Source organism: Ceratotherium simum, chromosome 15, assembly GCF_057802395.1.
Source record: "Ceratotherium simum simum isolate JZ-2026a chromosome 15, ASM5780239v1, whole genome shotgun sequence".
Classification (NCBI taxonomy): Eukaryota; Metazoa; Chordata; class Mammalia; order Perissodactyla; family Rhinocerotidae; genus Ceratotherium; species Ceratotherium simum.
In genome coordinates, this window is record NC_141914.1 from 36,330,262 (window position 1) to 36,352,098 (window position 21,837).

General features: G+C 45.4%; 1 protein-coding gene across 12 annotated transcripts in view; it reads right to left on the bottom strand.

The window, feature by feature from the left end:
* The window catches only part of ST6GAL1 (ST6 beta-galactoside alpha-2,6-sialyltransferase 1), a 123,549-nt gene that overhangs the window by 88,433 nt on the left and 13,279 nt on the right, over positions 1 to 21,837 (bottom strand). For 5 of the 12 annotated variants that reach the window (XM_087439874.1, XM_004424593.3, XM_087439877.1 and 2 more), the window contains exon 2: positions 8,451 to 8,577. The exons of 1 other annotated variant lie outside the window; for it this stretch is intronic. The gene's annotated coding sequence lies outside the window, so the exon portion shown is untranslated. 6 more of the 12 variants (XM_087439881.1, XM_087439878.1, XM_087439882.1 and 3 more) reach the window with 6 other exon arrangements.

Below are 21,837 nucleotides of genomic sequence, written 5' to 3' on the forward strand. Positions count from 1 at the left end.
TGGTTGTGTTATTATTTAATATTTCTCTGTGTACACCATATGCTACCTGAGGTCAAGGTCTGTGGCTCTTGTGTTCACCATGACTGGTACAGAAGCAAACAGCAGGAGCTCATTTTAAAAGTTGGTTGAATGCTGAATGAGTGAATGGACACTCTTCACTGACTGAAGTGGAGCAAGGTACACAGATACCCCGTTTTCATGCAGTGCAGCACTGCCGTGCAGCTAGGTGTTCATGACTGTAAAGGGCCTTGAGGAAAGGAGAGGGAACCACTGTTCTCTAGGGCAATTCATTACACCAACCACACTTAGCCCTCACAACAGTCTATACACTAGGTATTGTTATTGCCCTGTTTACAGGTGAGCAAACCGAGGCTTTGCAAATGGAACCCAGATCTGTCGGGCTAGAAAGCCCACATTCCTTCTCAGTCATCCCTGATGGGTGGGGACGGGGTGGGAGTCCCTACAGTGCAAGGTCAAGATTACTACTGCACAGGCAGGGGGTTGGGAGTCTGGGGGCCAGCCCAAGCAAGGTCAGGGCTTCCATGTCATCCTCCTCTAGCCTCTTCCCACAGCGTGTGTGAGCCAGTCCTGAGTGCACAGCGGGCTCAGGAAACAGAACTGTGTCTTCAGGGCCCAAGCCCCACTCACACCTGGTCAGCCCAGTGCAGGCCTCCAAGGAACTCCCCATTCCCCGTGGGAGAGCACTTCCCACCTGCTCCGTTTCCCATCTCAACATCACCAAGTGCTGACACCCCCAGAGAACACCCATGGCACGCCCTCTTCCTCCTCCCACATGCTCCTGAGGGGAGAGCCTGTGTCCCTTCAGGTTCACACAGCAAGGTGCGTACCACATGAGGTTCTATCCACCCCGGCACAGAGATGGTAGAGCATAAGGACTAAGAGGATGGACTTGGGTGTCAGACTGTCCCAGTTCAAATCCCAGCTTAGCCAGTTACTAGCTATGAGACCTTTCTGTGCCTCAGTTTCCCCTTTTATAAAATGGAGATATTAATACTACTTAATTCTTAGGGTTGGTGAGGGGATTAAATGAGTTAATATATATAAAGCACTTAGTACCTGGTACATAATAAGTGCTATACAGTTGTTAGCTACTATTATTATTTTTCCCAGTGCATTAAAGTTGCCTCTTTATCTAAAAGCAGAAATAGAAGATGCTGAGCATAGGGAGGGCCTGAGGATGTAGCAACATCCCTGGGCACTTTAGACCTCCAAACATTGAGACAACAGTCATCCTGAGCCAGCTCCAGAGGTTTCTTCACCTCAGCTACCAGTAAGTATAGATGCTAGCACACAGGCACCAGGGAGGGACAGGGTGGAGAGAGAACTTACCCAGAGCACAGTAAAAAATTAACATTTACAGGTTGTTTACTCATCTATCGTTAGGGAGGGGACCCTCCCTGGAAAATTATACAGCTCTACAAAATATCACTGTCCTGGAGCCACCTAGGACAATGAAGAAGGGTCTCCTGAAACTGATTAACTGGGTCAAAGGACAAAAGAAGTCAGACTTCTGGGGCAGCTCCAGAAATGGTGGGAGGGGGACTGTCAGCACTAGATTCTCTTGCTGCTCACACTTAAAAAGTACAGGCCGTGGTGGCACAGCAGTTAAGTGCGCGTGCTCCGCTTCGGCAGCCCAGGGTTCGCAGGTTCAGATCCCAGACACACACCAACGCACCGTTTCTCAGGCCGTGCTGTGGAAGCATATCATATAAAGTAGAGGAAGATGGGCACAGATGTTAGCCCAGGGCCAATCTTCCTTGACAAAAAAGGGGAGGATTCGCAATAGATGTTAACTCAGGGCTGATCTTCCTCACAAAAAAACAAAAATACGGGCTGGGGTCTAGATTCACACAGCCAGACTTAAGGAGCAGAAATGATAAGAGTCACACAACTAGCAATTAGAGAAAAGCAATTTAAGACCATAATGAGATACTGCCCACCTATTATAAGAGCTAAAATAAAAATATGACAACAGTAAGTGCTGACAAGGAGGCAGAGAAGGTGGATCTCTCCTACATTGCTGGTGGGAATGTAAAATGGTACAGCCACTCTAGAAAATAGTTTGGTAGTTTCTTTAAAAATTAACCTACTTACCATACAACTCAGCAATTGCACGCCTGGGCATTTATCCTGGAAAAACAAGAATTTACATCCACAGAAAAACCTATGCACGATTGCTCATAGCAGCTTTATTTGTAACAGTCAAAAACTGAAAACCAAAATGTCCTTCAGTAGGTCCGTAGTGAAACTGTGGTATATCCATAACATGGAATACCACTCAGCAATAAAAAAGAGCAAACTGTTGATACTCTCAACAACCTGGATGGACCTGAAGTGCATTACGATGAGTGAAAACAAGCCAGTCTTAGAAGGTTGCATATTGTATGATTCTGTTTATAGAACATTCTCAAAATGACAAAATTATAGAGATGAAAAACAGGGAAGGGGGCCAGGCTGGTGTGACAATGAAGGGACAAGCATGAGGGAGATCTTTGTGGTGGTGGAACAGTTCTGTATCTTGATTGCAGTGGTGGCTCCACCAATCTACACATGGGAAAATGACAGAGAACTATACACACACTGTACCAATCTCAGATTCCTGGTTTTGATGTTGTACTAGAATTATGGAAGATGAAACCATTGGAAAAAATTAAATGAAGGATTCACCGGACACCTCTGTACTATCTTTGCAACTTCCTGGGAATCCATAACTGTTTCAAAATAAAAAGTTAAAAAAAAAAGAGGTGCACAGACAGTACCAGGGCAGCTGAGATTCCAGTCCACATCCTGCTACTCCAAAATCCCAGTTTTCCAATTAAATTACTTACAATTTTGCATGCATGATGGCGTTCTATATCTCCATGCCTTTGCACATATAATTTTCTACCTAGATTGCTCTTCCCCCACCTAACTAACTTTTAATTTCCTTTAAGACTCAATTCACATATGTTCTCCTCCAGGAAGCTTCCCTGACTTCCCATCCTAAGATCACTGATCTTCTTTTGTACTTCCTGTGCATTACATTTATTCAACTGATTTGTAACTATCAGTTTACTTGGTACTGTCTCTACAGGCAAGCCACAAAATTGGAAACTATGTTTGCAAACATCTCCAATAAAGGACTAGTCTGTAGACTATATAAAAGACTCTTACACCTCAATCATAAAAAGACAAACAACCCAAATTTTTTATGAAATGGGCCAAAGACCTGAACAGGCATTTCACCAAAGGAGATATGCAGATGGCAAATAAGCTCATGAAAAGATGATCAACACCATTAATCTTCAGGGAAATACAAATAAAACCATGAGATATCACCACACGCCTATTAGAATAGCTAAAATTTAAAAGACTGACCTTACCAAGTGTTGGCAAGGAAGCAGAGTGCCTGGAACTCTCATGCACTGCTGGTGGCAATGTAAAAGGGTACAACCATTCTAGAAAACAGTTTGGCAGCTTCTTGAAAAGTTAAACATACATCTACCACATGACCTAGCCATTCTATTTCTAGGTATTTACCCAAGAGAAAAGAATGCATATGTCCCCACAAAAATGTTATCACCAATGTTTATAGTGGCTTTATTTTAATAGCCAAAAATTGGGAACAGCTCAAATGTCTGGCAACGGATGAAGGGATAAATAAACTGTGGTATTTCCATACAATGGGACACTATTCAGCAATAAAAGAATGAACTATTGATACAACATGAATATCAAAATAATTATGCTGAGTGTAAGAAGAGCACATGCTGTATCATTCTATTTACGTAAAGTTCTAGAAAATGCAAACTAATCTATAGTGACAGAAAGCAGATTAGTGGTTGCCTGGGGATGAAGGCAGGACATATATGGGCAGGAGGAAGGGATAACGTAAAGAAGGAAACTTTGAGGTGTAATGATTATGTTCTGTAGGGGAAGAGGGAGAATCCCCCTCTGCCCTTTCCCTTAAGGTTCTTATGGCCGGCCAAATAATTAACAAGACAGCTTAGCAGGAGAAAATAATACCAAGTTTAATAACATGTATACATGGGAGAAACTCAGAAATAAGCAGTTCGTCCTTCTGTCCAAGCTGCTTGCTTAAGTATTGTAGCTAAAGGCGAGGAAGGTGTTGGAGGTGGGTAGTGGTTTGGGATTTCAGAGGGGAAGAAGACAATTCACATGGAGATAGAAATGCAAATGTTTGTCCGACAACTCTTTTCAGGGCCACCTATAGAGAATGTGGCCAGGGAGAGACAGAATTTTTGATAAGAGGGGCTTGCTGCCTTTCCTACTGTAACATCTATTTTACATTATATTACAGCCATCATGATAATAACTCTTTCCTGAAACAGATCTTTTATTTTAAATTCTTTAGGCAGTTGGGAGGGGAAACTCAAAGGTTCTTCCTGAGTTTTCTGAGTCTTTATCGTCTTCAGCTCAAAATAACGTGCATACCAGAGTGGTGCATCTTGGGGTGGCCTGCCCTGAGCACCATCAGTTCATTAACTTGACTGTGGGGAGAATTTCATGAGTGTATACATATGTCAAAACTAATCAAATTGTGCATTTTAAATACATGCAGGTTTTTGTCTGTCAATTATACCTCAAAAAGCTATATGAAAAAAATAATAATGGGTACCATTTAATAGGCACCTACTTTGTGAGAAGAATGTTATATAAATAATTATTAATCTTCACTCAAGGTAGGTATTAGCCCATTTTACAGGTGAGGAAATTGGGTCAGAAAAGCTAGGCAATCAAGCAGCTATGCCAGGCTCAATCCAGATCAAATGTCTCCAAAGCTGGGGCATTTTCTCTGTATAGTGATACCTTCCCCTAGTGGTGAATTCCCAGCATCCAGTCACAGGTTATAGCCCCTGGCCTAAGCCAGACTTCTAGGAAGGATTTGAAAGAAGGAGCGTGAGGGGCTGGCATCACTGAGAGGACTCCATCTCCCTTCAGGGTTGCCATTGCCACAAATTCCTCCAACAGCCAAACCCAGCCCATCCCAGGTACTGGGCCAGACAGGCTCAGGCAGGAAGCAGGCTGTACCTGCTCCCCAGAACATTCTTCCCTCTGAAGCCAGAGTGGTTTGGTGTGAAGGACCCTGACCAGACATTCAGGAGAGACTCCAGTTCCACTTGTGTCTTAAGCAAGACCCTTCCCCTTTCTGAGCCTCCATTTCCTCAGATGCAAGATGTGAGTGCCAACCAACAAGCTTTCCAAGGAACCCTTTCAGCCCTGATTCACATTCTGAGCCCCCTGCTGCAGTGAGCTTTTTCTCCTTCTGAAGATGATCAGGTACCACAGATGAAAAGGATTCTTGATTATCTATGAACCTGTACACTCAGCTCCCCCATCAACCCCAACTCCACAGGCAACGACACCTCCCCCATTTAGCAGTCCCTACCCAAATTGTTCCCTCTGCCACTCTGCCTCCTCTCCTCAGCCCCACCGTCTGCAAGGATCTTCCAAAGACCCTGACCCACCATTTGTTGCTTTGTTCCCCAGTTAGCATAGTGAGCACTTAAAACTTTTCAGAGGTCTGGGAACCCTGGGACACACAGAGCAATTTGAAACATAATTTCACCCCTTAGAATTCTTGCAGGAAAGGCTAGAGATGAGAGGTTGCAAGATAATCTATGTCATATACAGTCTTGACATAGGGGAGCTCCTCCCCTTCTCTTTTGTCACACCTGTCATGTCCAAGCTGGGCCAGAATCTCTTGTCCAAACAAGCCAGGATATTTGGGTGGGCACATAGTAGGCTTTCAGTAAATATCCATGGAATGACTTAAATCCCTCTTACCAGAGGAATAATCTCTTACCCAAACATGAAGGAAAACCAAACAGATCCATCCCTCTGTTCCCCTAGAAAGAGCTCTGAGAGTCAGAGGCTGAGAAGACCCCTGCTCTGGCTGAGAGACTTATAGCCACCAGCACTCCACTTCCCCTCCTGAGGTGTCACATGAAGGAGGGGACTATGTTAAAGAACTTTATGGATGCTCCCAGCTCTGATGCTATCTTACCTTACAAGGAAGAGCCCTTGGGATTTACAAGGAACAGTGTGGCCTTTTGTAAACCTCCAAGCACTCTGAGCTGCAGCTGTTCACATGGCTTCAGAGATGGAATGATGTTCCCTGAGGGAAGAGACCCCACTTGTTGGAACTGGATTTAGAAACTCCCGCCCCTGTGGGCAAGTACTTGCTGTAAAGAGCGCTCAACTAACTTTGCAAAGCTGTGGGGGTCTCAGACAGGCTTAACTTACATCTCTGCTGCCTATGAGCTGTGAAATCTTGGGCTAGCCTCTTGACCTCTGCGAGACTCAATTTCCACATCTACCACATGGGGATAGAAATACCTACCTCATTAGGTCATGGCAGAATTAAATGAGCTCATGCAAACAGAGCACAAAGCATAGTGCCTGGAGCCCTCATGAGCTCAGTCCACACCCTTCCCTTCCCTTCCCTTCCCTTCCTCATATACAAACCTGAAGGTCCTCACAATAAGGTCTTCTCAGCTGGTTTCACTGACCTGGAAGACCAAGCTCCTGATGAGGAAGAGCACTTAATTCCAAGCACACCACAGGGGCACCTCAAGAAGTACACTGGGGCTGTGGCAGCAGATACAGGTGAGGGGCTGAGACAGGTAGACGCAGGGCTGGCAACTGGGGACCATCCAGCATGTCCCCTTGCCAGTTGCAGGCAAGGGCTCAGTGATCAGGTGGCGTCCGGAGCAGTTCCCTATGACCCCCAGCCTGCCTCCCCAGAAGCACATAATTCACCTCAGACACCGATAATCACCAGCTATGTGACCTGACTGTTTAAGATAAGGGTGTGGGACCAGATCGCTTCTATAGTCCTTGCCACCTTTATAATTTTCTGAACTACAATTCTACAAAGGTAAACTGGTGCTTAACTGATGCCCCACCTACTCCCATCCCCTCCTTCAGAATACAGGAAGGAGGTGGGGAGAGAGGGCCAAGAGGTTCAGAAAGTAGAGGGTGAAGGGCAGAGGCTGGGGCTCCATTACGCTAACTTAATTAGCGCTAATCTGCTGACAGCAGGGCCTTGAAGAAAAAGGCTTTGTTTAAATTTCACATTTGGCAGGAAGTACCCCTTCTCCTCCTCCCCTCTCTCACCCCCCATTAGAGCTTATGAGTCAAAAGCTCTGATTTCAGTCCTGGCTCTCACATCCAGCAGTGCTGGGGCTTCCTTTTCACACTTTTCTGACCCCCTTGATTATTTCAGGAAGGAAATTGCCCCAGATGTCAGTCCATAAGTGGAGAGTTTTCATCTGCATTTATGAAAGGGTGTCAGTAATTCACAGACTCCCCAAGAAGCGAGAGCCAACGGGGGAAATGCCAGCTGACATCTCCATCAACTAGGCCTCCTACGGGGCCAGGAGCCTCACAGTATGCAAAACATTTCATGGGACCCTCACAAAGGTCTTATGAGATAATAGGGACAGAAATCTCACTCTTATTCATTCATTCAACCAACGCTTATAGAGCACCTACTGTTCACAGGAGAGGAAGTGGAGGGACGCACAAGTGAAGCAACTTACCCCAAGCCTCCCAGCCTGTTGGTGGTGGAGCAAGCACTGGAACCAGTGGTGTGCTGGTAATCTGAACCTCCAAAACAAACAAGCCCTTGTTTGTAGCAATGGCTAATTTCCACAGTATAAATTTTCCCACCATGGCCAATTTCAAGCTGCCAACGATTTTTAATAGCCAGTTTGCAAAATTCCTGACTATTTAAAAATGGGCTCAGAACAGCCTCCGGACTAGAGGCAAGTTCTTGTGGCTCCTAATTGAGTGCTCCTGCCTCATCTCTCTACCCCCATGCCAGAGAAGTCAACATGCTGGGGAAGCTTAAAGAGTAACCTTAATGAGAACTATCTGAAGGATTGTTAACAGGGGTGGGATTTCAGACATGTTTTCTTTTCTTTCACATCAGTATTTTTCCAAATTTCCTAGGAACACATACTACCTTTATAATCAGAACATATCTAGGTAATTAAAGTCATTTTTAGTGAGCTTAGTGGAATGCTTTGCAATAACCTCCTCACATAATTTCTGTCACTCTCCCTTGGATTGAAGAGAGAGTGAGTGTATTTCCCAACAGCTCGGCTTCCCTTGCAGAACAGAGCAGGTGCACCCAGGTTACGCATTCACCTGAATCGGGTGCAGTCTTACCTGGAAGGTAAATTTATTCCCTTTGGAGTTCACATTTCACAACAATTGAGAAAATACAACTGCCTATTAAGATTCCAACAGACCTGCTCTGAAAAATCAAAGACTCTTTTGCCACCAAATTACCTTGCCTCCCAATGGGCTGAACCAGAAACAACTGCTCCTTTCCCGAGCCTTAGAGAAGGAGGTGTCCACCACTCCACCACAGGAAGCATTCTGCCCTCTCTGTCCCCAAGCTGGGATTCCAGGGGTCTTACCTCCACGCTGGACAGACCAGGGCTTGGGCAGGCTCAGGGAGGCCAGTTCATTTGAGCTGGGCTCCATGCCTTCCCTGCTTCTCCGGGCTGCTCATCACAGAGCTCTGCACAGTTGGCTCTACCCTGCCTGCAGGGGAAAAAAACAAAGCAGAGTTGCCGCGTGAGCACCGGAGGCACATATGTTAATCCAGGCAGGATGCTGAGCACGCTCGCTCCTCCCACTCCCAGCCCTGGTCACTCCCGCCACTTCAGAGCCCCTCAGAACTACAGCCCTCCCCTGAAGGAGCCAGCCTCCTTCCCAGGGCTCAACCTGGCCATCCCGTTCACCCAGAGCCACCCCTTCTGGGGCTGAGCAATTTCTGAGTGAGCTGTCGATTAAGCAAAGCAAACTCCACTACAGTCACTGAATCCTTGTGCTACTTGCTATTATTCGTAAGAAAAGCAGGAGTAAGAAAAGTACCATTCAGGCCCCAAGTCTTGTGTTTAGCTAAGGCTTATAGACAAGTGATTTCAATCAACAAATACATCCAACTTGCTCACAGTCTCCCTTTGATCTATAGGATATTGTTTATAATGTTATAAATGTGAATTCAATTTCTAATTTATTTTGGGAGCATTTTTAACTGAGCCTAAATTTTCAGCCCATGTAGTACTATAGCTGTCAGGGTGGGTAGCACTTGTTTCTAAAGTAGTTATTGTTTTTCCTAGTGCCAAAGAAATTTGTGTTCAATCTAGAAATTTTAGAAAATATAATTGTCAAAAGAAGGAAAAAGTTACTCATTCTTTCTCCACCCAAGATAACACACTCTTCCTGGTTTTATTTTATCATCCAGATTTTTTACAGAGATGCAATAAAGCTAGGCATGGTTTAGCGCTGTGTCATCAGCAGTCCTCTGCAGCATCATTTTAATAGCTACATAATATGTCCCAATGTGACTGCACTATAAATTGTACCCCACCCCCAAAGGCTGGACATTCAAGTCATTTCAAACTTTTTTTGCTAGTTACAAATAGTGCTTAAAACTAAATCTTTGGGGGAAATCCATGGTTAATTCCTTAAGGGGCCGTCTTAGAAGACAAATTGCTGGGTCAGTAGTTTCCAAATTTCTCAGGCTTTTGAACAGTCTTGGCAGGCTACCTCCAGGTCTACTGTACCATGGAAACTCCTCCCAGCAACGGAGAAATGTGCCCATCCCTCCAATGCTCCCCTCCCCCGAGTCCCCAGTCCCTGCCTCACCCACATCCTTGCTCACCATGTGTAAATTTCTAGTGCAAATGAGTGCGGAGTTCCAGGAATCTGGGTTTTCATTTCTCATACTCCCACTCAGCTCAGCCCAAGTCTAAGGTCAGATCTAGGATGATAAAATGAGGTCCCCTAGTCAAGCATGGGGGTGGTGCATGAGTAAGAATTGGTAAGGAGGAGAAAAGTGAGAAATCCATTGAGGAACAGAGAAGGTGTGGTAATACAAGGACGGTGTCCAGGAGGAAGAGACCCTGAGATGCTAAGACAAACAAGAGTCATCTCATGAAAGGGCAGGAACTAACATCAGATGAAACTGAAGCTGAAGTCAGCCATTGGAGGGGGTGGAAATGTCAAGGTCTCACAAAGATTCAGGGCAGAACAGTGCAAATGACAAAGGCATCAGGTGAGATGGAAAAATAAAGAGTCGCTTGTGGCATCTGGGCACTTGGCTGCTGTCTATAATTAATGCCAACAAAACACCAGGAGCCAGAGTCACTGTGGGAAGAGTGGGCCAAGCCGGGAAGAAATGTCTACCTGCAAATGCAGCTGAGCTGGTGGCCACCTGGGAGCCTGCCAGTAAGGAGCCTTCCCTGGGAAGAGGAGCAAGGTGCTCCGGGGGTGGAAGGACTACTGGGCTGCTGATCCATCTGCCTCCTTAACAGGAAGGAGCCCCCCCACTTTCTACCTCTCTCTAGCCAGCCTCTCATATCCCTCCTTTTAGTCCAGGCCAAATCTTCAGTGGGAGATGGATAATTCACCAAGAAATCTGTCTAAACAGACTTAATGAATTTCTGTGGTCCTGTGACCCAGGCAAAGACCCCAGGGACCCTTGCCACTCCACTTCATGCACCCTGCACTCCAGCCACAGCAATCTGCAGACTAATAAGGGAATGTGGGGTTCCATCAGCGCTTCTTAAATCCTTTGGAAGATCGCTTGCAGACCTCCAATATTACTAAAATAGGCAAGTCATTCTACCTGCCTACCCTGCTCCCCACCCACTCACACACTTGGGACTCCCCTGATGGACAGACTGGAACTTTGACTTAAAAGAAATTCACCTATAAATAAGGGAGCTGGACCAATCAGACACTTTCAAAATTGCAACTATGAAAAAAGACTACAGTCAGCTGCTGGGGTACCCTAGAGCTTTAAGGAAAAATAGCAGGGGCACGATGAGAAGCAAATCCGTGCACACGATCAAGTGATGGGGCTGTGGGGCCCTGTTGAAGGCGAGGAAGCTGGCCTGCAAAGAGAATGGAAGAGGCCCAATGAGAGGCAGGCAGGAAACCGCGTGGCCCCGGAGAGAGCAAATGCTTGGTGACTGCCTAGGAGCAGTGAGGCTTGTCTGTACTTCCTACTTTTTATTCCTATTAGCATCCCCTGAATCCCTTCCATAAACCCCTGAAGAGCTTGGTTAAACCAGCTCTGGGGTCCCAGCTAGCTCCGGCTCACTGAAATCTAACGGGGCAGAGGGGTCTCCCATCATCCAGGCCATGGCTTCGTGGGAGGGCTTTGGACATGCACGGGGGCTGCTCGAAGCCTTTTTTTTTAACTTCCTTCCAAAGTTTATGGCGGGGCTTTTGATAGATAAAGCAACTAAACGTCAGAGTCCTGGATTGCAAGTGTAACTTGTACTTCGCCAAAACATGAGAAATAATAAGCTGTAGAGACTGTAAATTTTTCTATTAAGTGGCTTATACTAACTCCTCTATCACCCTATCCATGTTACACATTCAGCTGATCACACGGTCCCCTTGCATCCCCCTTGTCCCTGAGCCACCTACATCCTCATGTGCTTTCTTGCAGTTCTAATGCAGCACCCATTTAATTCACGACCTCACTGTAATCTGTGTGTCTCCTGCTCCCTGACCTCCCTCGCACCCCACAAGAGTCACTGGCTTGACATCTAATTTGGTTTCACTATTTTTCTCCCAAGGCCTAACCAGCCAAAGGTTTGCTCAATTCATTCCTCGTGCTCAGGGCCTGTTCTCTGTTTTATCTCTCCCTGCGCTCACTCCTGCCTGCACTGTCCCCCACCTTACAGCTCCCAGAAGCTCCTCACCTAATCCCCTTTCTCCTCTACCCTCAGTCAGACCCAGAAGCTTCAGAAGATGATCCTAAGGAAGAGAGCAGATAAATGAGAGGCTGCCTTGGCCTTATTAACTCCTTCATGCCTCTAGCAAGAGTTTCCTCCAGGTGGATAATGTGTAAAGCACTGACCAAAGACCAGAGCCAGGATTTAGAGAGCCCACCAAGAACCCAAGAACCCCAAGAAGTTCCTAAAATGAGCTAAGAACACACACCCTAAGAATTTCATGGCCCAGCATCCTCTGGACCATTACTAAAGGGCTGGTCGTGAGTCACAGAATGGGTTAGCCTGTCACAGGGGTAAGACTCTGGCCCCAGGTCCCTGGCTTAAATGAGCAATCAATACAAGGCACACAGGAGCCTTGGGGTAAAAGATAACCCTGTTAACCCTGGACCCATTATTCCACATTATCTGGGATGTGAGCAGTTGTTCTGATTGTGTTTGGATATGGAAGCTAAATCAGCTAAGAGCTTTTATCGATCCTTATGCATAAAACATTCCGGGATCTAGGCCTCTACAAGTTGGCTGAGTCCTGCATTCAGATCAGAAGACACTGCACCTAGAATACAATAAGAACTTCTGCTAAAATCAGGAGACTTCCTGGATTATTTCTGTCCTCCCCTTCTCTCTCAGAGCTCTCACCCCTTCTGGATGGTTCATCTGTGGGGCCCAGCCCCAACATTATGGGGCTCCTGTCCTAGACCAAGGGTTAACCACAGTCTTGCTTTTTTTTTTTTAATCTAATTTTTTTTTAGCAATTACTATGCACGAGGCACTCCATGTACTAAATTATTCACTTATTCCTCACACAATCTATGAAGCAAGGAGTGTTTTCTCCATTATCAGATGAGGAAACAGCTTAAGGCACAGAGCTGGTAACTGACTAAGCCAGAATTCCACACAGTGGCCTGTCTCCCTGAGGCCTTTCTTCCCTCCAGTGTTAGGATAGAGCCAGGCCAAACTCTTTCAATAAAAGACCTGAAATTAAAGATAAACACTGAATACATGGGTTCTGACAACAAGAGAAATGCTGTAAGGATTTATTTTCAGAGAACCAGGAAAGAGAAGCTCTTTTGTCACTGCCATATGTCCCACCCCTCCATGCCCCTAATCTCTGCTGCCCAAATGCAACGACTTGCACCTCATCTAATTCTAGAGTTACTTTAGTGTATCTAAATAGCATGCTAGGGCCGGCCCCGTGGCTTAGAGGTTAAGTGCATGCGCTCCACAGCTGGCGGTCCGGGTTTGGATCCCGGGAGCGCACCAATGCACTGCTCCTCAGGCCATGCTGAGGCCGCATCCCACATACAGCAACTAGAAGGATGTGCAGCTATGACATACAACTATCTACTGGGGCTTTGGGGGAAAAAATAAATAAATAAATGAAATTTAAAAAATAAATAAATAAATAAATAAATAAATAAATAAATAAATAAATAGCATGCTTATATGGCTCTTGTTCTTCAATGTTCGATATTATTCATTGACTTCCTACTACAGAAAATGAGAATTTAGCTCTCTTTTACCACCATCCCACACATCTCTTCTACTTCCCACATTCTCCTAATACAGTTATACCATTTTTTATTAAGCCAACACTAGAAGTTACATTATTATGATCACAAAAATGATTGTTCACGGCTGAGCCATATAGCGTGTTATGATTAATTCCTTTCATGTAGATTCCTTAGTTGTCATTTCTGGAGTCCATTATTGCCTCTTTTGTTTGTTTGCTTAATTTTTTATGTGCCTATCACTAATTCAGCCTTCAACTTTCCAATAGTGCCTTTTTTTTTTTTTTAATTTCTTGAAGCTCTCCCTTCTGGAATCTTCTGTCCTCCTACTCCAACCTGAGCTGGTTGTTCTCTGGGCTTAAAGGAAGAACCCATTTCCCCCATCTTAATTTACTCCCTAATTTTGGAGGAACATGTCTATCGTAACTTCCTCAGAAAGGGTGTATGGGAGGTAAAATAGGTGAGACTTCTCATATCTGAAAATGACATTATTCTACCCTCACATTTGATTAATAATTTATCTGGATATAAATTCTCAGTTGGAAATGAATTCCTCTCAGAATGTTAAGGGTATGGCTCCACTGTCTTCCAGTTTCCAGTACTGCCATAATATCAGATTTCTATTCTTATATGTAATCAGTTTGGGGTTTGTTTTGTTGTGTCTATAGGCTTCTCTTCTGGGTTTTTTTTTTTTTCCCCACAATATGCTTTGGTGTGTGTCTTTTTTCATTCACAGCCCTGGGTGCTCAAGTGAGTTTTTCAATCTAGAAACCTATGTCCTTCAGTTCTCAGAATTTTTCTTGTAGTATTTCTTTGATCAGTCTTCCCCTTCATTGTCTCTATTCTCTTTTTTTGTAACTTCTTAGAATGATCCTTTCTTATTTTTCTTTTCATAGCCTTTTTTTATTTGACATTCTACAAGATTTCTTCATCTTAATATTCCAAACCCTCTACTGATTCATTTATTTCTGCTATTATACTTTTAATTTCCAGTTCTTTCTTATTCTCTGAATACTCCTTTTGTTGCACACTGTCTTTATATTATTAATGTGATATCTTCTCTTGTTATGACACTAATAATTATAGTTTTTGTGAACTTTTCTTCTGATCCCTACATTGTCTCTATTTCTTGTGAGTTTCTTTTTATGTTGTTGTTGTTGTTTGTCTCTTTTGGTTTTTGTCTTTCATGTTTTAAACTTTTCTCAAATATCTGATGATCATTAGCTGTCTTTTTAAATTTAAAAGTGAGACCCTAAAAAGCTGACCAGAAGTTCCACATGCATGGGCAGAGGTGCTGGACTGGTGGATCTTACCAGAGGGAGACTGAGAGTAATTTGTCCATTTTATTTGAAGAACACTAAATATCAGTATCTATAGGCCTTTTCTCTTGGGCTGTTAAATTTATGCAGAGACTCCTCTAATCTCATGACTAGGGAAAAGGGGAAAATAACCCTAGCTTGCCGTCACTGTGGGAATCAACAGAAAAAGAAGGCTTGACGAGGGATAGTCTCATTGTTCAGTATGTAGACTTTTATTCATTCCCTCGGTTTTAGAATGGCATCTCGTGCATGCCTTCCTCAGCTTGGCCTGCTGTGCCTGATCTTAATCAGATCTTAAAATTGAACATGTTCTTGGAAAGATCCCTAAAAGAAATTTTAGTTACAGCCATAGTTTCAAATGCCAGACATTTAGTAAAGCATGAACACAGGTTCACAATCACTTATCAGGAATCTTTGGGACCTGGTGTCAGAATTCGGAATTCTTCATATTTTAGAAAAGTAATACATTGCCTAAACTATACATTACATAACACCCGCAGCAGGGTCAGCACAGCTATTCATAATTATCTGAATTAATATTTATGCAGCTAAACAAATATTTATACTAAGTAGGTTAAATAAAGATTTATAAATAGCCTCACATCAGTCCAGGTCAGGTTTGCCACGAAATGGGTTAAGAATAACACTTGGTTTTCACAGATTCTTGGATTTGGAAATTGCAGATAAAGGACTGTGTATGCATTTCCTGCCACACCTCCAGTCACACTGGGGGCACTGTCACAGGGATGTTGTCACTCTGTGAGGCCGCATGCTTGCACGAGATATGGACAAAACGTGGCAGGTTAAGAAGTGGGTGCTGGGGGGAGGCCAGGCTTAATATGGAGACAGTATAATGGCCTAGTCACTTGGAAGATTTGAGTCCCAGTTCTATGCTAGCAAGCTATGATACTTTGAAAAAGTTACTTAACCTCTCTGAGCCTCAGTTTCCTCACCTATAAATTGTGGGTTAGTCCAACTAATTTTGAAGTGTCGTTGTGACGATTTAGTTAAATTCAGCCAACAATTATGTATTGTGCCTATTTCTCAGGCATTGCTCTGGGTCCTAGGAAAATAACTATGAACGAAAGAGATGAAGTCCCTGCCCTCATAGAAACAACTTCCTAGTGAGAAGAAACACAGAGAAAATAAGTCAGATGGCCATATATGCCACTGAAGAACCACAAAGCAGGATAAAAGAGAAAGAGAGAGCCAAGTGTGACATGGGAGGAGGTGGGCACCAGATTATTATCTTACATGAGATGGTCAGAACAGCCTTTCTCATAAGGTGACATTTAAATAGAAATTTGAAGGCAGAGAAGGAGAAAACAACGAGAATATATGAAGGAAGGGTATTCCAACTGAAGGGAACAGCAAGTGCAAAGGCTCTGAGGTAAAAATAAAAACGTGCCTTATGTTTAAAGAGCCAGGTTAGTGAAATGAAACAGAATGAAGAGGCAGAATAGACTAGAAGATGAAGTCTGTGAGGACCTGAGGGCCGGATCATGCTGAACCTCATAGGCCCTTGTAAGAACTTTGGCTTTGAGTGAAATGGGAAGCCTTTGTTGGTTTTTGAGCAGAAAAATGACACGACACTACATCTTTTAAAATGATCACTCCAGGGGCCTGCCCCGTGGCTTAGCGGTTAAGTGTGCGTGCTCCGCTACTGGCGGCCCAGGTTCGGATCCCAGGCGCACACCGAGGCACCGCTTCTCCGGCCATGCTGAGGCCACGTCCCATATACAGCAACTAGAAGGACGTGCAACTATGACGTACAGCTATCTACTGGGGCTTTGGGGGGGAAAAAAAGGAGGATTGGCAATAGATGTTAGCTCAGAGCCGGTTTTCCTCAGCAAAAAGAGGAGAATTAGCATGGAGGTTAGCTCAGGGCTGATCTTCCTCACAAAAAAATAAATAAATAAATAATAAAATGATCACTCCAGTTGCTGCTTTCAGAAGAGACCATGGAGCAAGTACATAAGCAGGCCTAGTTTTAAAGCTATTCTAAAAATTAAAAGCAGAGATTGATCTGTCTTGGATCAGCATGAATTTGGTGGATCAAACAAGAAGTCAATTTCTTGATTTATTTTGCAAGGACAGCTGACGTGGTTGGCTGACAAACTGTAGGCAGCCTGAGAAAATGAAAGTCGAGTGACCCAAGAGTTTTAAGCCCTAGCAACTGGAAATATGAACTTGTCGTTTACTGAAGAGGAGATGGCTGTTTTAGACAGAAAAGCGGCTGTTCAGTCTTGAATTTGTCATCACTGAGACGTCTGTTAGACACTCAAGGAAACGTTGAGTAGATGATTGAATATGTGAGGGTGGCATTCAGGGGAAAGGTCTGGGATGGAGATATAAATCGAGGTTGTCAACATATGGATGGCAGGAGATCACCAAGGAGTGAGGAGACAGAGAAGAGGCCAAGTCCAAGGGCTGCTCCCTGGGGTGCTCCAAAGTGAACAAGTAAAGAGGAGCCAACAAAATAAACTGAGAAGGAGACGCTAGTGAGAGAAGAGGAGAACCAAAGAGAGAGAGGTTCCAGAAGCCAAGAGAAGAAAGTTTTCAAGGGAAATGCAATAACCAACTACATCAAATGCTGCTGATAAATTGAGATAAGGACTGAGATTTTGACCATTGGATTTGACAATATCCGAGTCACTGGTGAACCTGACAGGTGTAGTTTTTGTGGAGCGATGGAGGTAAAACATTAGTTAGACTGGGTTTAAATAATGAGAGAAGAAGAACTGCAGGGAGCAAATGCAGATGATTCTTTCAAGGAGCAAAGAAATGAGGCAATAGCTAGAGGGGCAGATGAGATCAGGAGAAGATGTGCATGTGCATGTGCACGCGGGTGGGTTTCAGGGGGAGAAACAACAGCCACAGATAGATAGCTGGGGAGACAGAGAGAAACATGAGAAAAAAAAGAGCGAATTGCTGGAGGCACATCCTAGATTAAGCAAGGGAATAGGATACAGTATACAAGTGGAGGGGTTGGTCCTAAATAGCAGCAGAAACAATTCATCATCCATAGTAGCAGGCAGAAAGTAGACTATATGGGCATAGATTTGGTGGTGGAAAGGTGTGAAAGTACTCTGATTGCCATTATTTTCTCAGGTAAGTGGGAAACAAGGTTCTGACTGAGCCTCAGGATGGGAGAGGAGGAGTTAAAGGTTTTGAAGAGAGAGAAAAGGTGTGAAACAGTCATCTAGATCAGAGAGAATGGCAGCGGTTCTCAACTAATGCTCCCCATTGGAACAAACTGCAGGGCTTTAAAAAAGGATGCTGATGCCCAGGTCCGCTCCACAAAGCTTTGATTTCATTAATTTTCGGTGGAATTCAGGAAGCAGTACTTTTTTTAATCTCCCCCAGGTAATGCTAATGGAAGCCAGAGTGGAAAATCTCTGGACCGAGGAAATGGAGAGAGATGACCTGACGGACAACTCCAAAGTCCACTCAAGGACCATGATCATGAACTAGAATGGGACCAGTCAGGATGGTCATGCTTTTCTACGGTCACATTCAGCTGTTTGGAGCAGGCATGGTGGAGGGAGAGACAGCAGTATTTAGCCACGGTTAAATGAGACACCTGTACAGCACATAACATGCCTGGATGTGGTAAGAGTTCAGTAAATGAAAGCTGCTACGTTTATTTTTATCACCAACCAGGAGACATACACCATCCTTAGCAAACATAATCTTCTTTTTACCTCATCCAAATGACTCATCCCATTTGTGTATATCATAGGGTTTTGAAGTGATTTGGAAATAACTAAAACTACAAATGTATATCCTTGAATATCAAAGAGGTCTCCTCTGGTTCTTCTTTTGTGACATTGAGCACTGCACATGGGGTCATTGGGCTTCCCAACAATTGCAGAAATCACAGGTCACCCCTCCCACCCACCCTTCCCATGTCGCAATTTGATAACAACTGTTCTGTGCCAACATTTTGTGAAGCCCCCTCCAGTCCACACGACCTGGAGCCTGCATTTTAGTAAGTTCCACATTTTCAATTCCTGTCTGGTAATCTGTTCTACTCCCTCTGGGGAGGTCCACCCTGGATCCTAGCCCTGAGCTTGGAGAAACCTCTGTGATGATAAGTGCCACCTCAACACCCTCTCCCCCAGCAAGCCTGGCTGGGTCCCTCTCCATGTCCAACCAACTGCTGGGAAAAGACTGCAGACTCCCTCCTGAGCCAAACGGCATGGGCTTGAATGCCAGCAGAGGGCGGAAGCCCTGTGGGCACACCTGCTGGGGGAGCCCCTACTGTCAGCTCCTGCCCCCCTTATGGGTGGATCTAATGCCACATCCCAGTTGTGAGCCTCCTTCTATCTGCTCCTCCTGTTCTCCCCACGCCCCACCCTAACCGGCAAACTCCTCCCACGGGGGTCTCACCTCTTCTTCCCTGACCCCGCACTGCCCCTGCCTCTTGCCCCTGCAGCAACTCATGCAGCTCCCATTCATCTATGCCCTGATCACACATGCCTGTCTCTCCTCCTAGAGGAGGGCTCCTCCAGGGAGAGGCTGGAGCTCGTGTATCTTCATATCTACAGTTCCTAGCAGAGTATCTGGCCCATTCGGTGACCAATAACTGAGAATGACCATTAACAAGTGCTGTGATATTAAAAACAGCTACCATTTACTGACCACTAATCTGCGCCGGTACCAGGTGAAGAAGCACTCTATGGTACTCACACTAACGCTGTGAGGTAGGAATGACTAATACAGATGAGAGATGAGAAACTGAGAGTCAGAGAAGTTAAGTTCCCAGTTCACACTGCTGAGAAGTGGCACATCTGGAATGAAACCCAAGTCTGTCTGGCTGCCAAGCATGTGGCTCTTTTCTCCCGTATGATGAGGGCTCTCTGAGAAAGGTGACCCTGCAGATGGTGACGGGGAAGGCAGATAGTTGTCTCCCAGCCCCCTCACTGTGAGTCACCTGGACTGGCTGGGGAGACAAGTGTGGCACTTGTGCAGAAGCATTTCCCTGGGAGGCGCCTTCCACCCATCTCCTCCCTACCTGTTCTTTCCTCTCCTCCAAATTTACAAGCCAGAATAAGATGTTCATTGTGTAGGGCAAAAAACAACCTGCCACAAGCCCTCGGGCAGGAAGCATCTTCTGGGGATTTATGCCTCACACTGTCATTAGCCACCCCCAGCTCAGGCCCTGGGCCAGCATCCTCCCAACATGATACAATTGACAAAGGCAGTCCCTGCAGGCTGCTTAGATGTGTAAGGATTCAGCCAACCACTTTTGTCAGAGCTCCCTCATGGCCTTCCTCCCGCTCTCACTGGAGACAAAGCCCTATGACCCTGCGTCCCAAGAGGATAAGAAAAAGAAGAGCCAAGTCCCAAAACTGACTCCCAGCCAGGGCTCAGCTCCTTGGATCAGCCCAGAGAACATTCCCCCTTTCATCTTGTTCTTGTCTCTCACTCCCAAGGCCAGAAGTGACAGGGAGAAAAAGGACTGTCCGGGTGGGCAGGAGGGCAGGGTGCTCCCCACTATGGGCCCCTGCAGCCCCTACTGTGCTCTCACACGTTGGCCTCCCCTGGAGAGTACCTACTCACGCTCACTGGTGGTGGGATGATTCCTGGTCTCAGTGGGCAGACAGCGAGCATCGGGAGGACTGAGCTCCCTCCACGAGGCCTCCTGAGGGCTGGGCACTGCATTGGACCCTGGGCTGTGCAGAGAACCCAGTCAGCATCTTGCCATCCAGGAGGCCACTGTCTAACGGAGCTAACTCCATATAACATAGTAAGTAGAGTGTAAGACACAAAAGGTCTTCTCTTTCCTTAGGGTGCTATGAATTTGAGGGACTCATTCTGAGTGAGGCTCAGCTAAGGCCTGTCTTGTCACAGCAAAGACACCAGTGGGATGAGGAAGGAAGTGATCTCTTCCTCAGTAAAGAGAAGCTTGCTCTCTAAAACCACCGCCACCACCCACACACACAACACACAACAGGGCTCTTGGACCCACAGTGGCATCTCAGGCCCTATCCCAGACCCTAGAACAATCCAGATCCTTCCTGGAGCAACTGAAAGTTGCCCCAGGCCACACTAGCTCAGTGTTAAGTTCTGGCTGCCAGCCCACTCTGATGTGCTATGTCAGAACCCAGTTTCTTAGAGGCTAGGCCCTGCCTTGTCCTCATGAGTACTCCTGGAGAATAAAGACCTCTCCAACATCCCTGACAACTCTGTTCCTCCTGTCCCCTTTCCAGACCACGAGCCTCTAGCAGACAGACATGGCAGGGGCCTGTTCGCCTGGCAGCTCCCACATTCCTTCCTGTAGCCTGGCATGTCTGGAACACCCTCCTCTGCCCAGTATAACTCACCAAGCTGTTGACAGCCATCTCGACTCAACTCTCTGGGCCAGACTTTCCCAGCAACCAGCAAGGCAGGCAGGAGCATTCTCTCACCAGGCAGTGAGGAAGCCAGACTGACTGCCTGCCTCCCTCCCTCTCCGCTGCCTCCCACCACAGCCCCCAGCTGGTTATCTGAGTCAGGAGAGCACAGCTTCTTGTCTGTGGACCAAGCTGTTTGTTGCAAGCCTGCAGGGACCGTGTCCACGCCTGTGGGAGTTTTTCCAGACACCTGTGGGTGCTCTAACAGACGTCTGTAAGTTCTCAGAAGGGCAAGGGCTGTGTCAGCAATAACAAACCCTTCTGTGCGGCTCTTTTACATTCTCTCATCTTTTCACATCTGTGTTCTAATTTGAGCATAAAAATAAATCTGAGGGGTCCAGGCACCATGGCCGAGTGGTTGAAGTTCCATATGCTCTGCTTCAGAGGTCCAGGTTCACGGGTTCGGATCCCAGGCGTGGACCTACTCCACTCACCAGCCATGCTGAGGCAGTGTCCAACATACAAAAGATAGAGGAAGATTGGTACAGATGTTAGCTCAGGGCTGATCTTCCTCAAGCAAAAAAAACAAAAAACAAAAAAACAAATCTGAGGGTAGCCAGCTCCACAATTATGATCCCGTTTTATGGATAAGGAAATTAGAGTTAGGATTAAGTAGCTTGGGGCCCCACAGCTGCTGGATAAGCAGAGGCCGCACTACAATCTAGCCTTTTATATTTGCCTAAAAATTTACCTATACAATTTACATGTAAAATATATTTATATTTCATAGGTCCATACACATATAAATATATAAAACATATTTACCTATCAAAATATTTTTTAAATTTATTTGTATTTTTATATTTTATGTTTCACAAAGGTG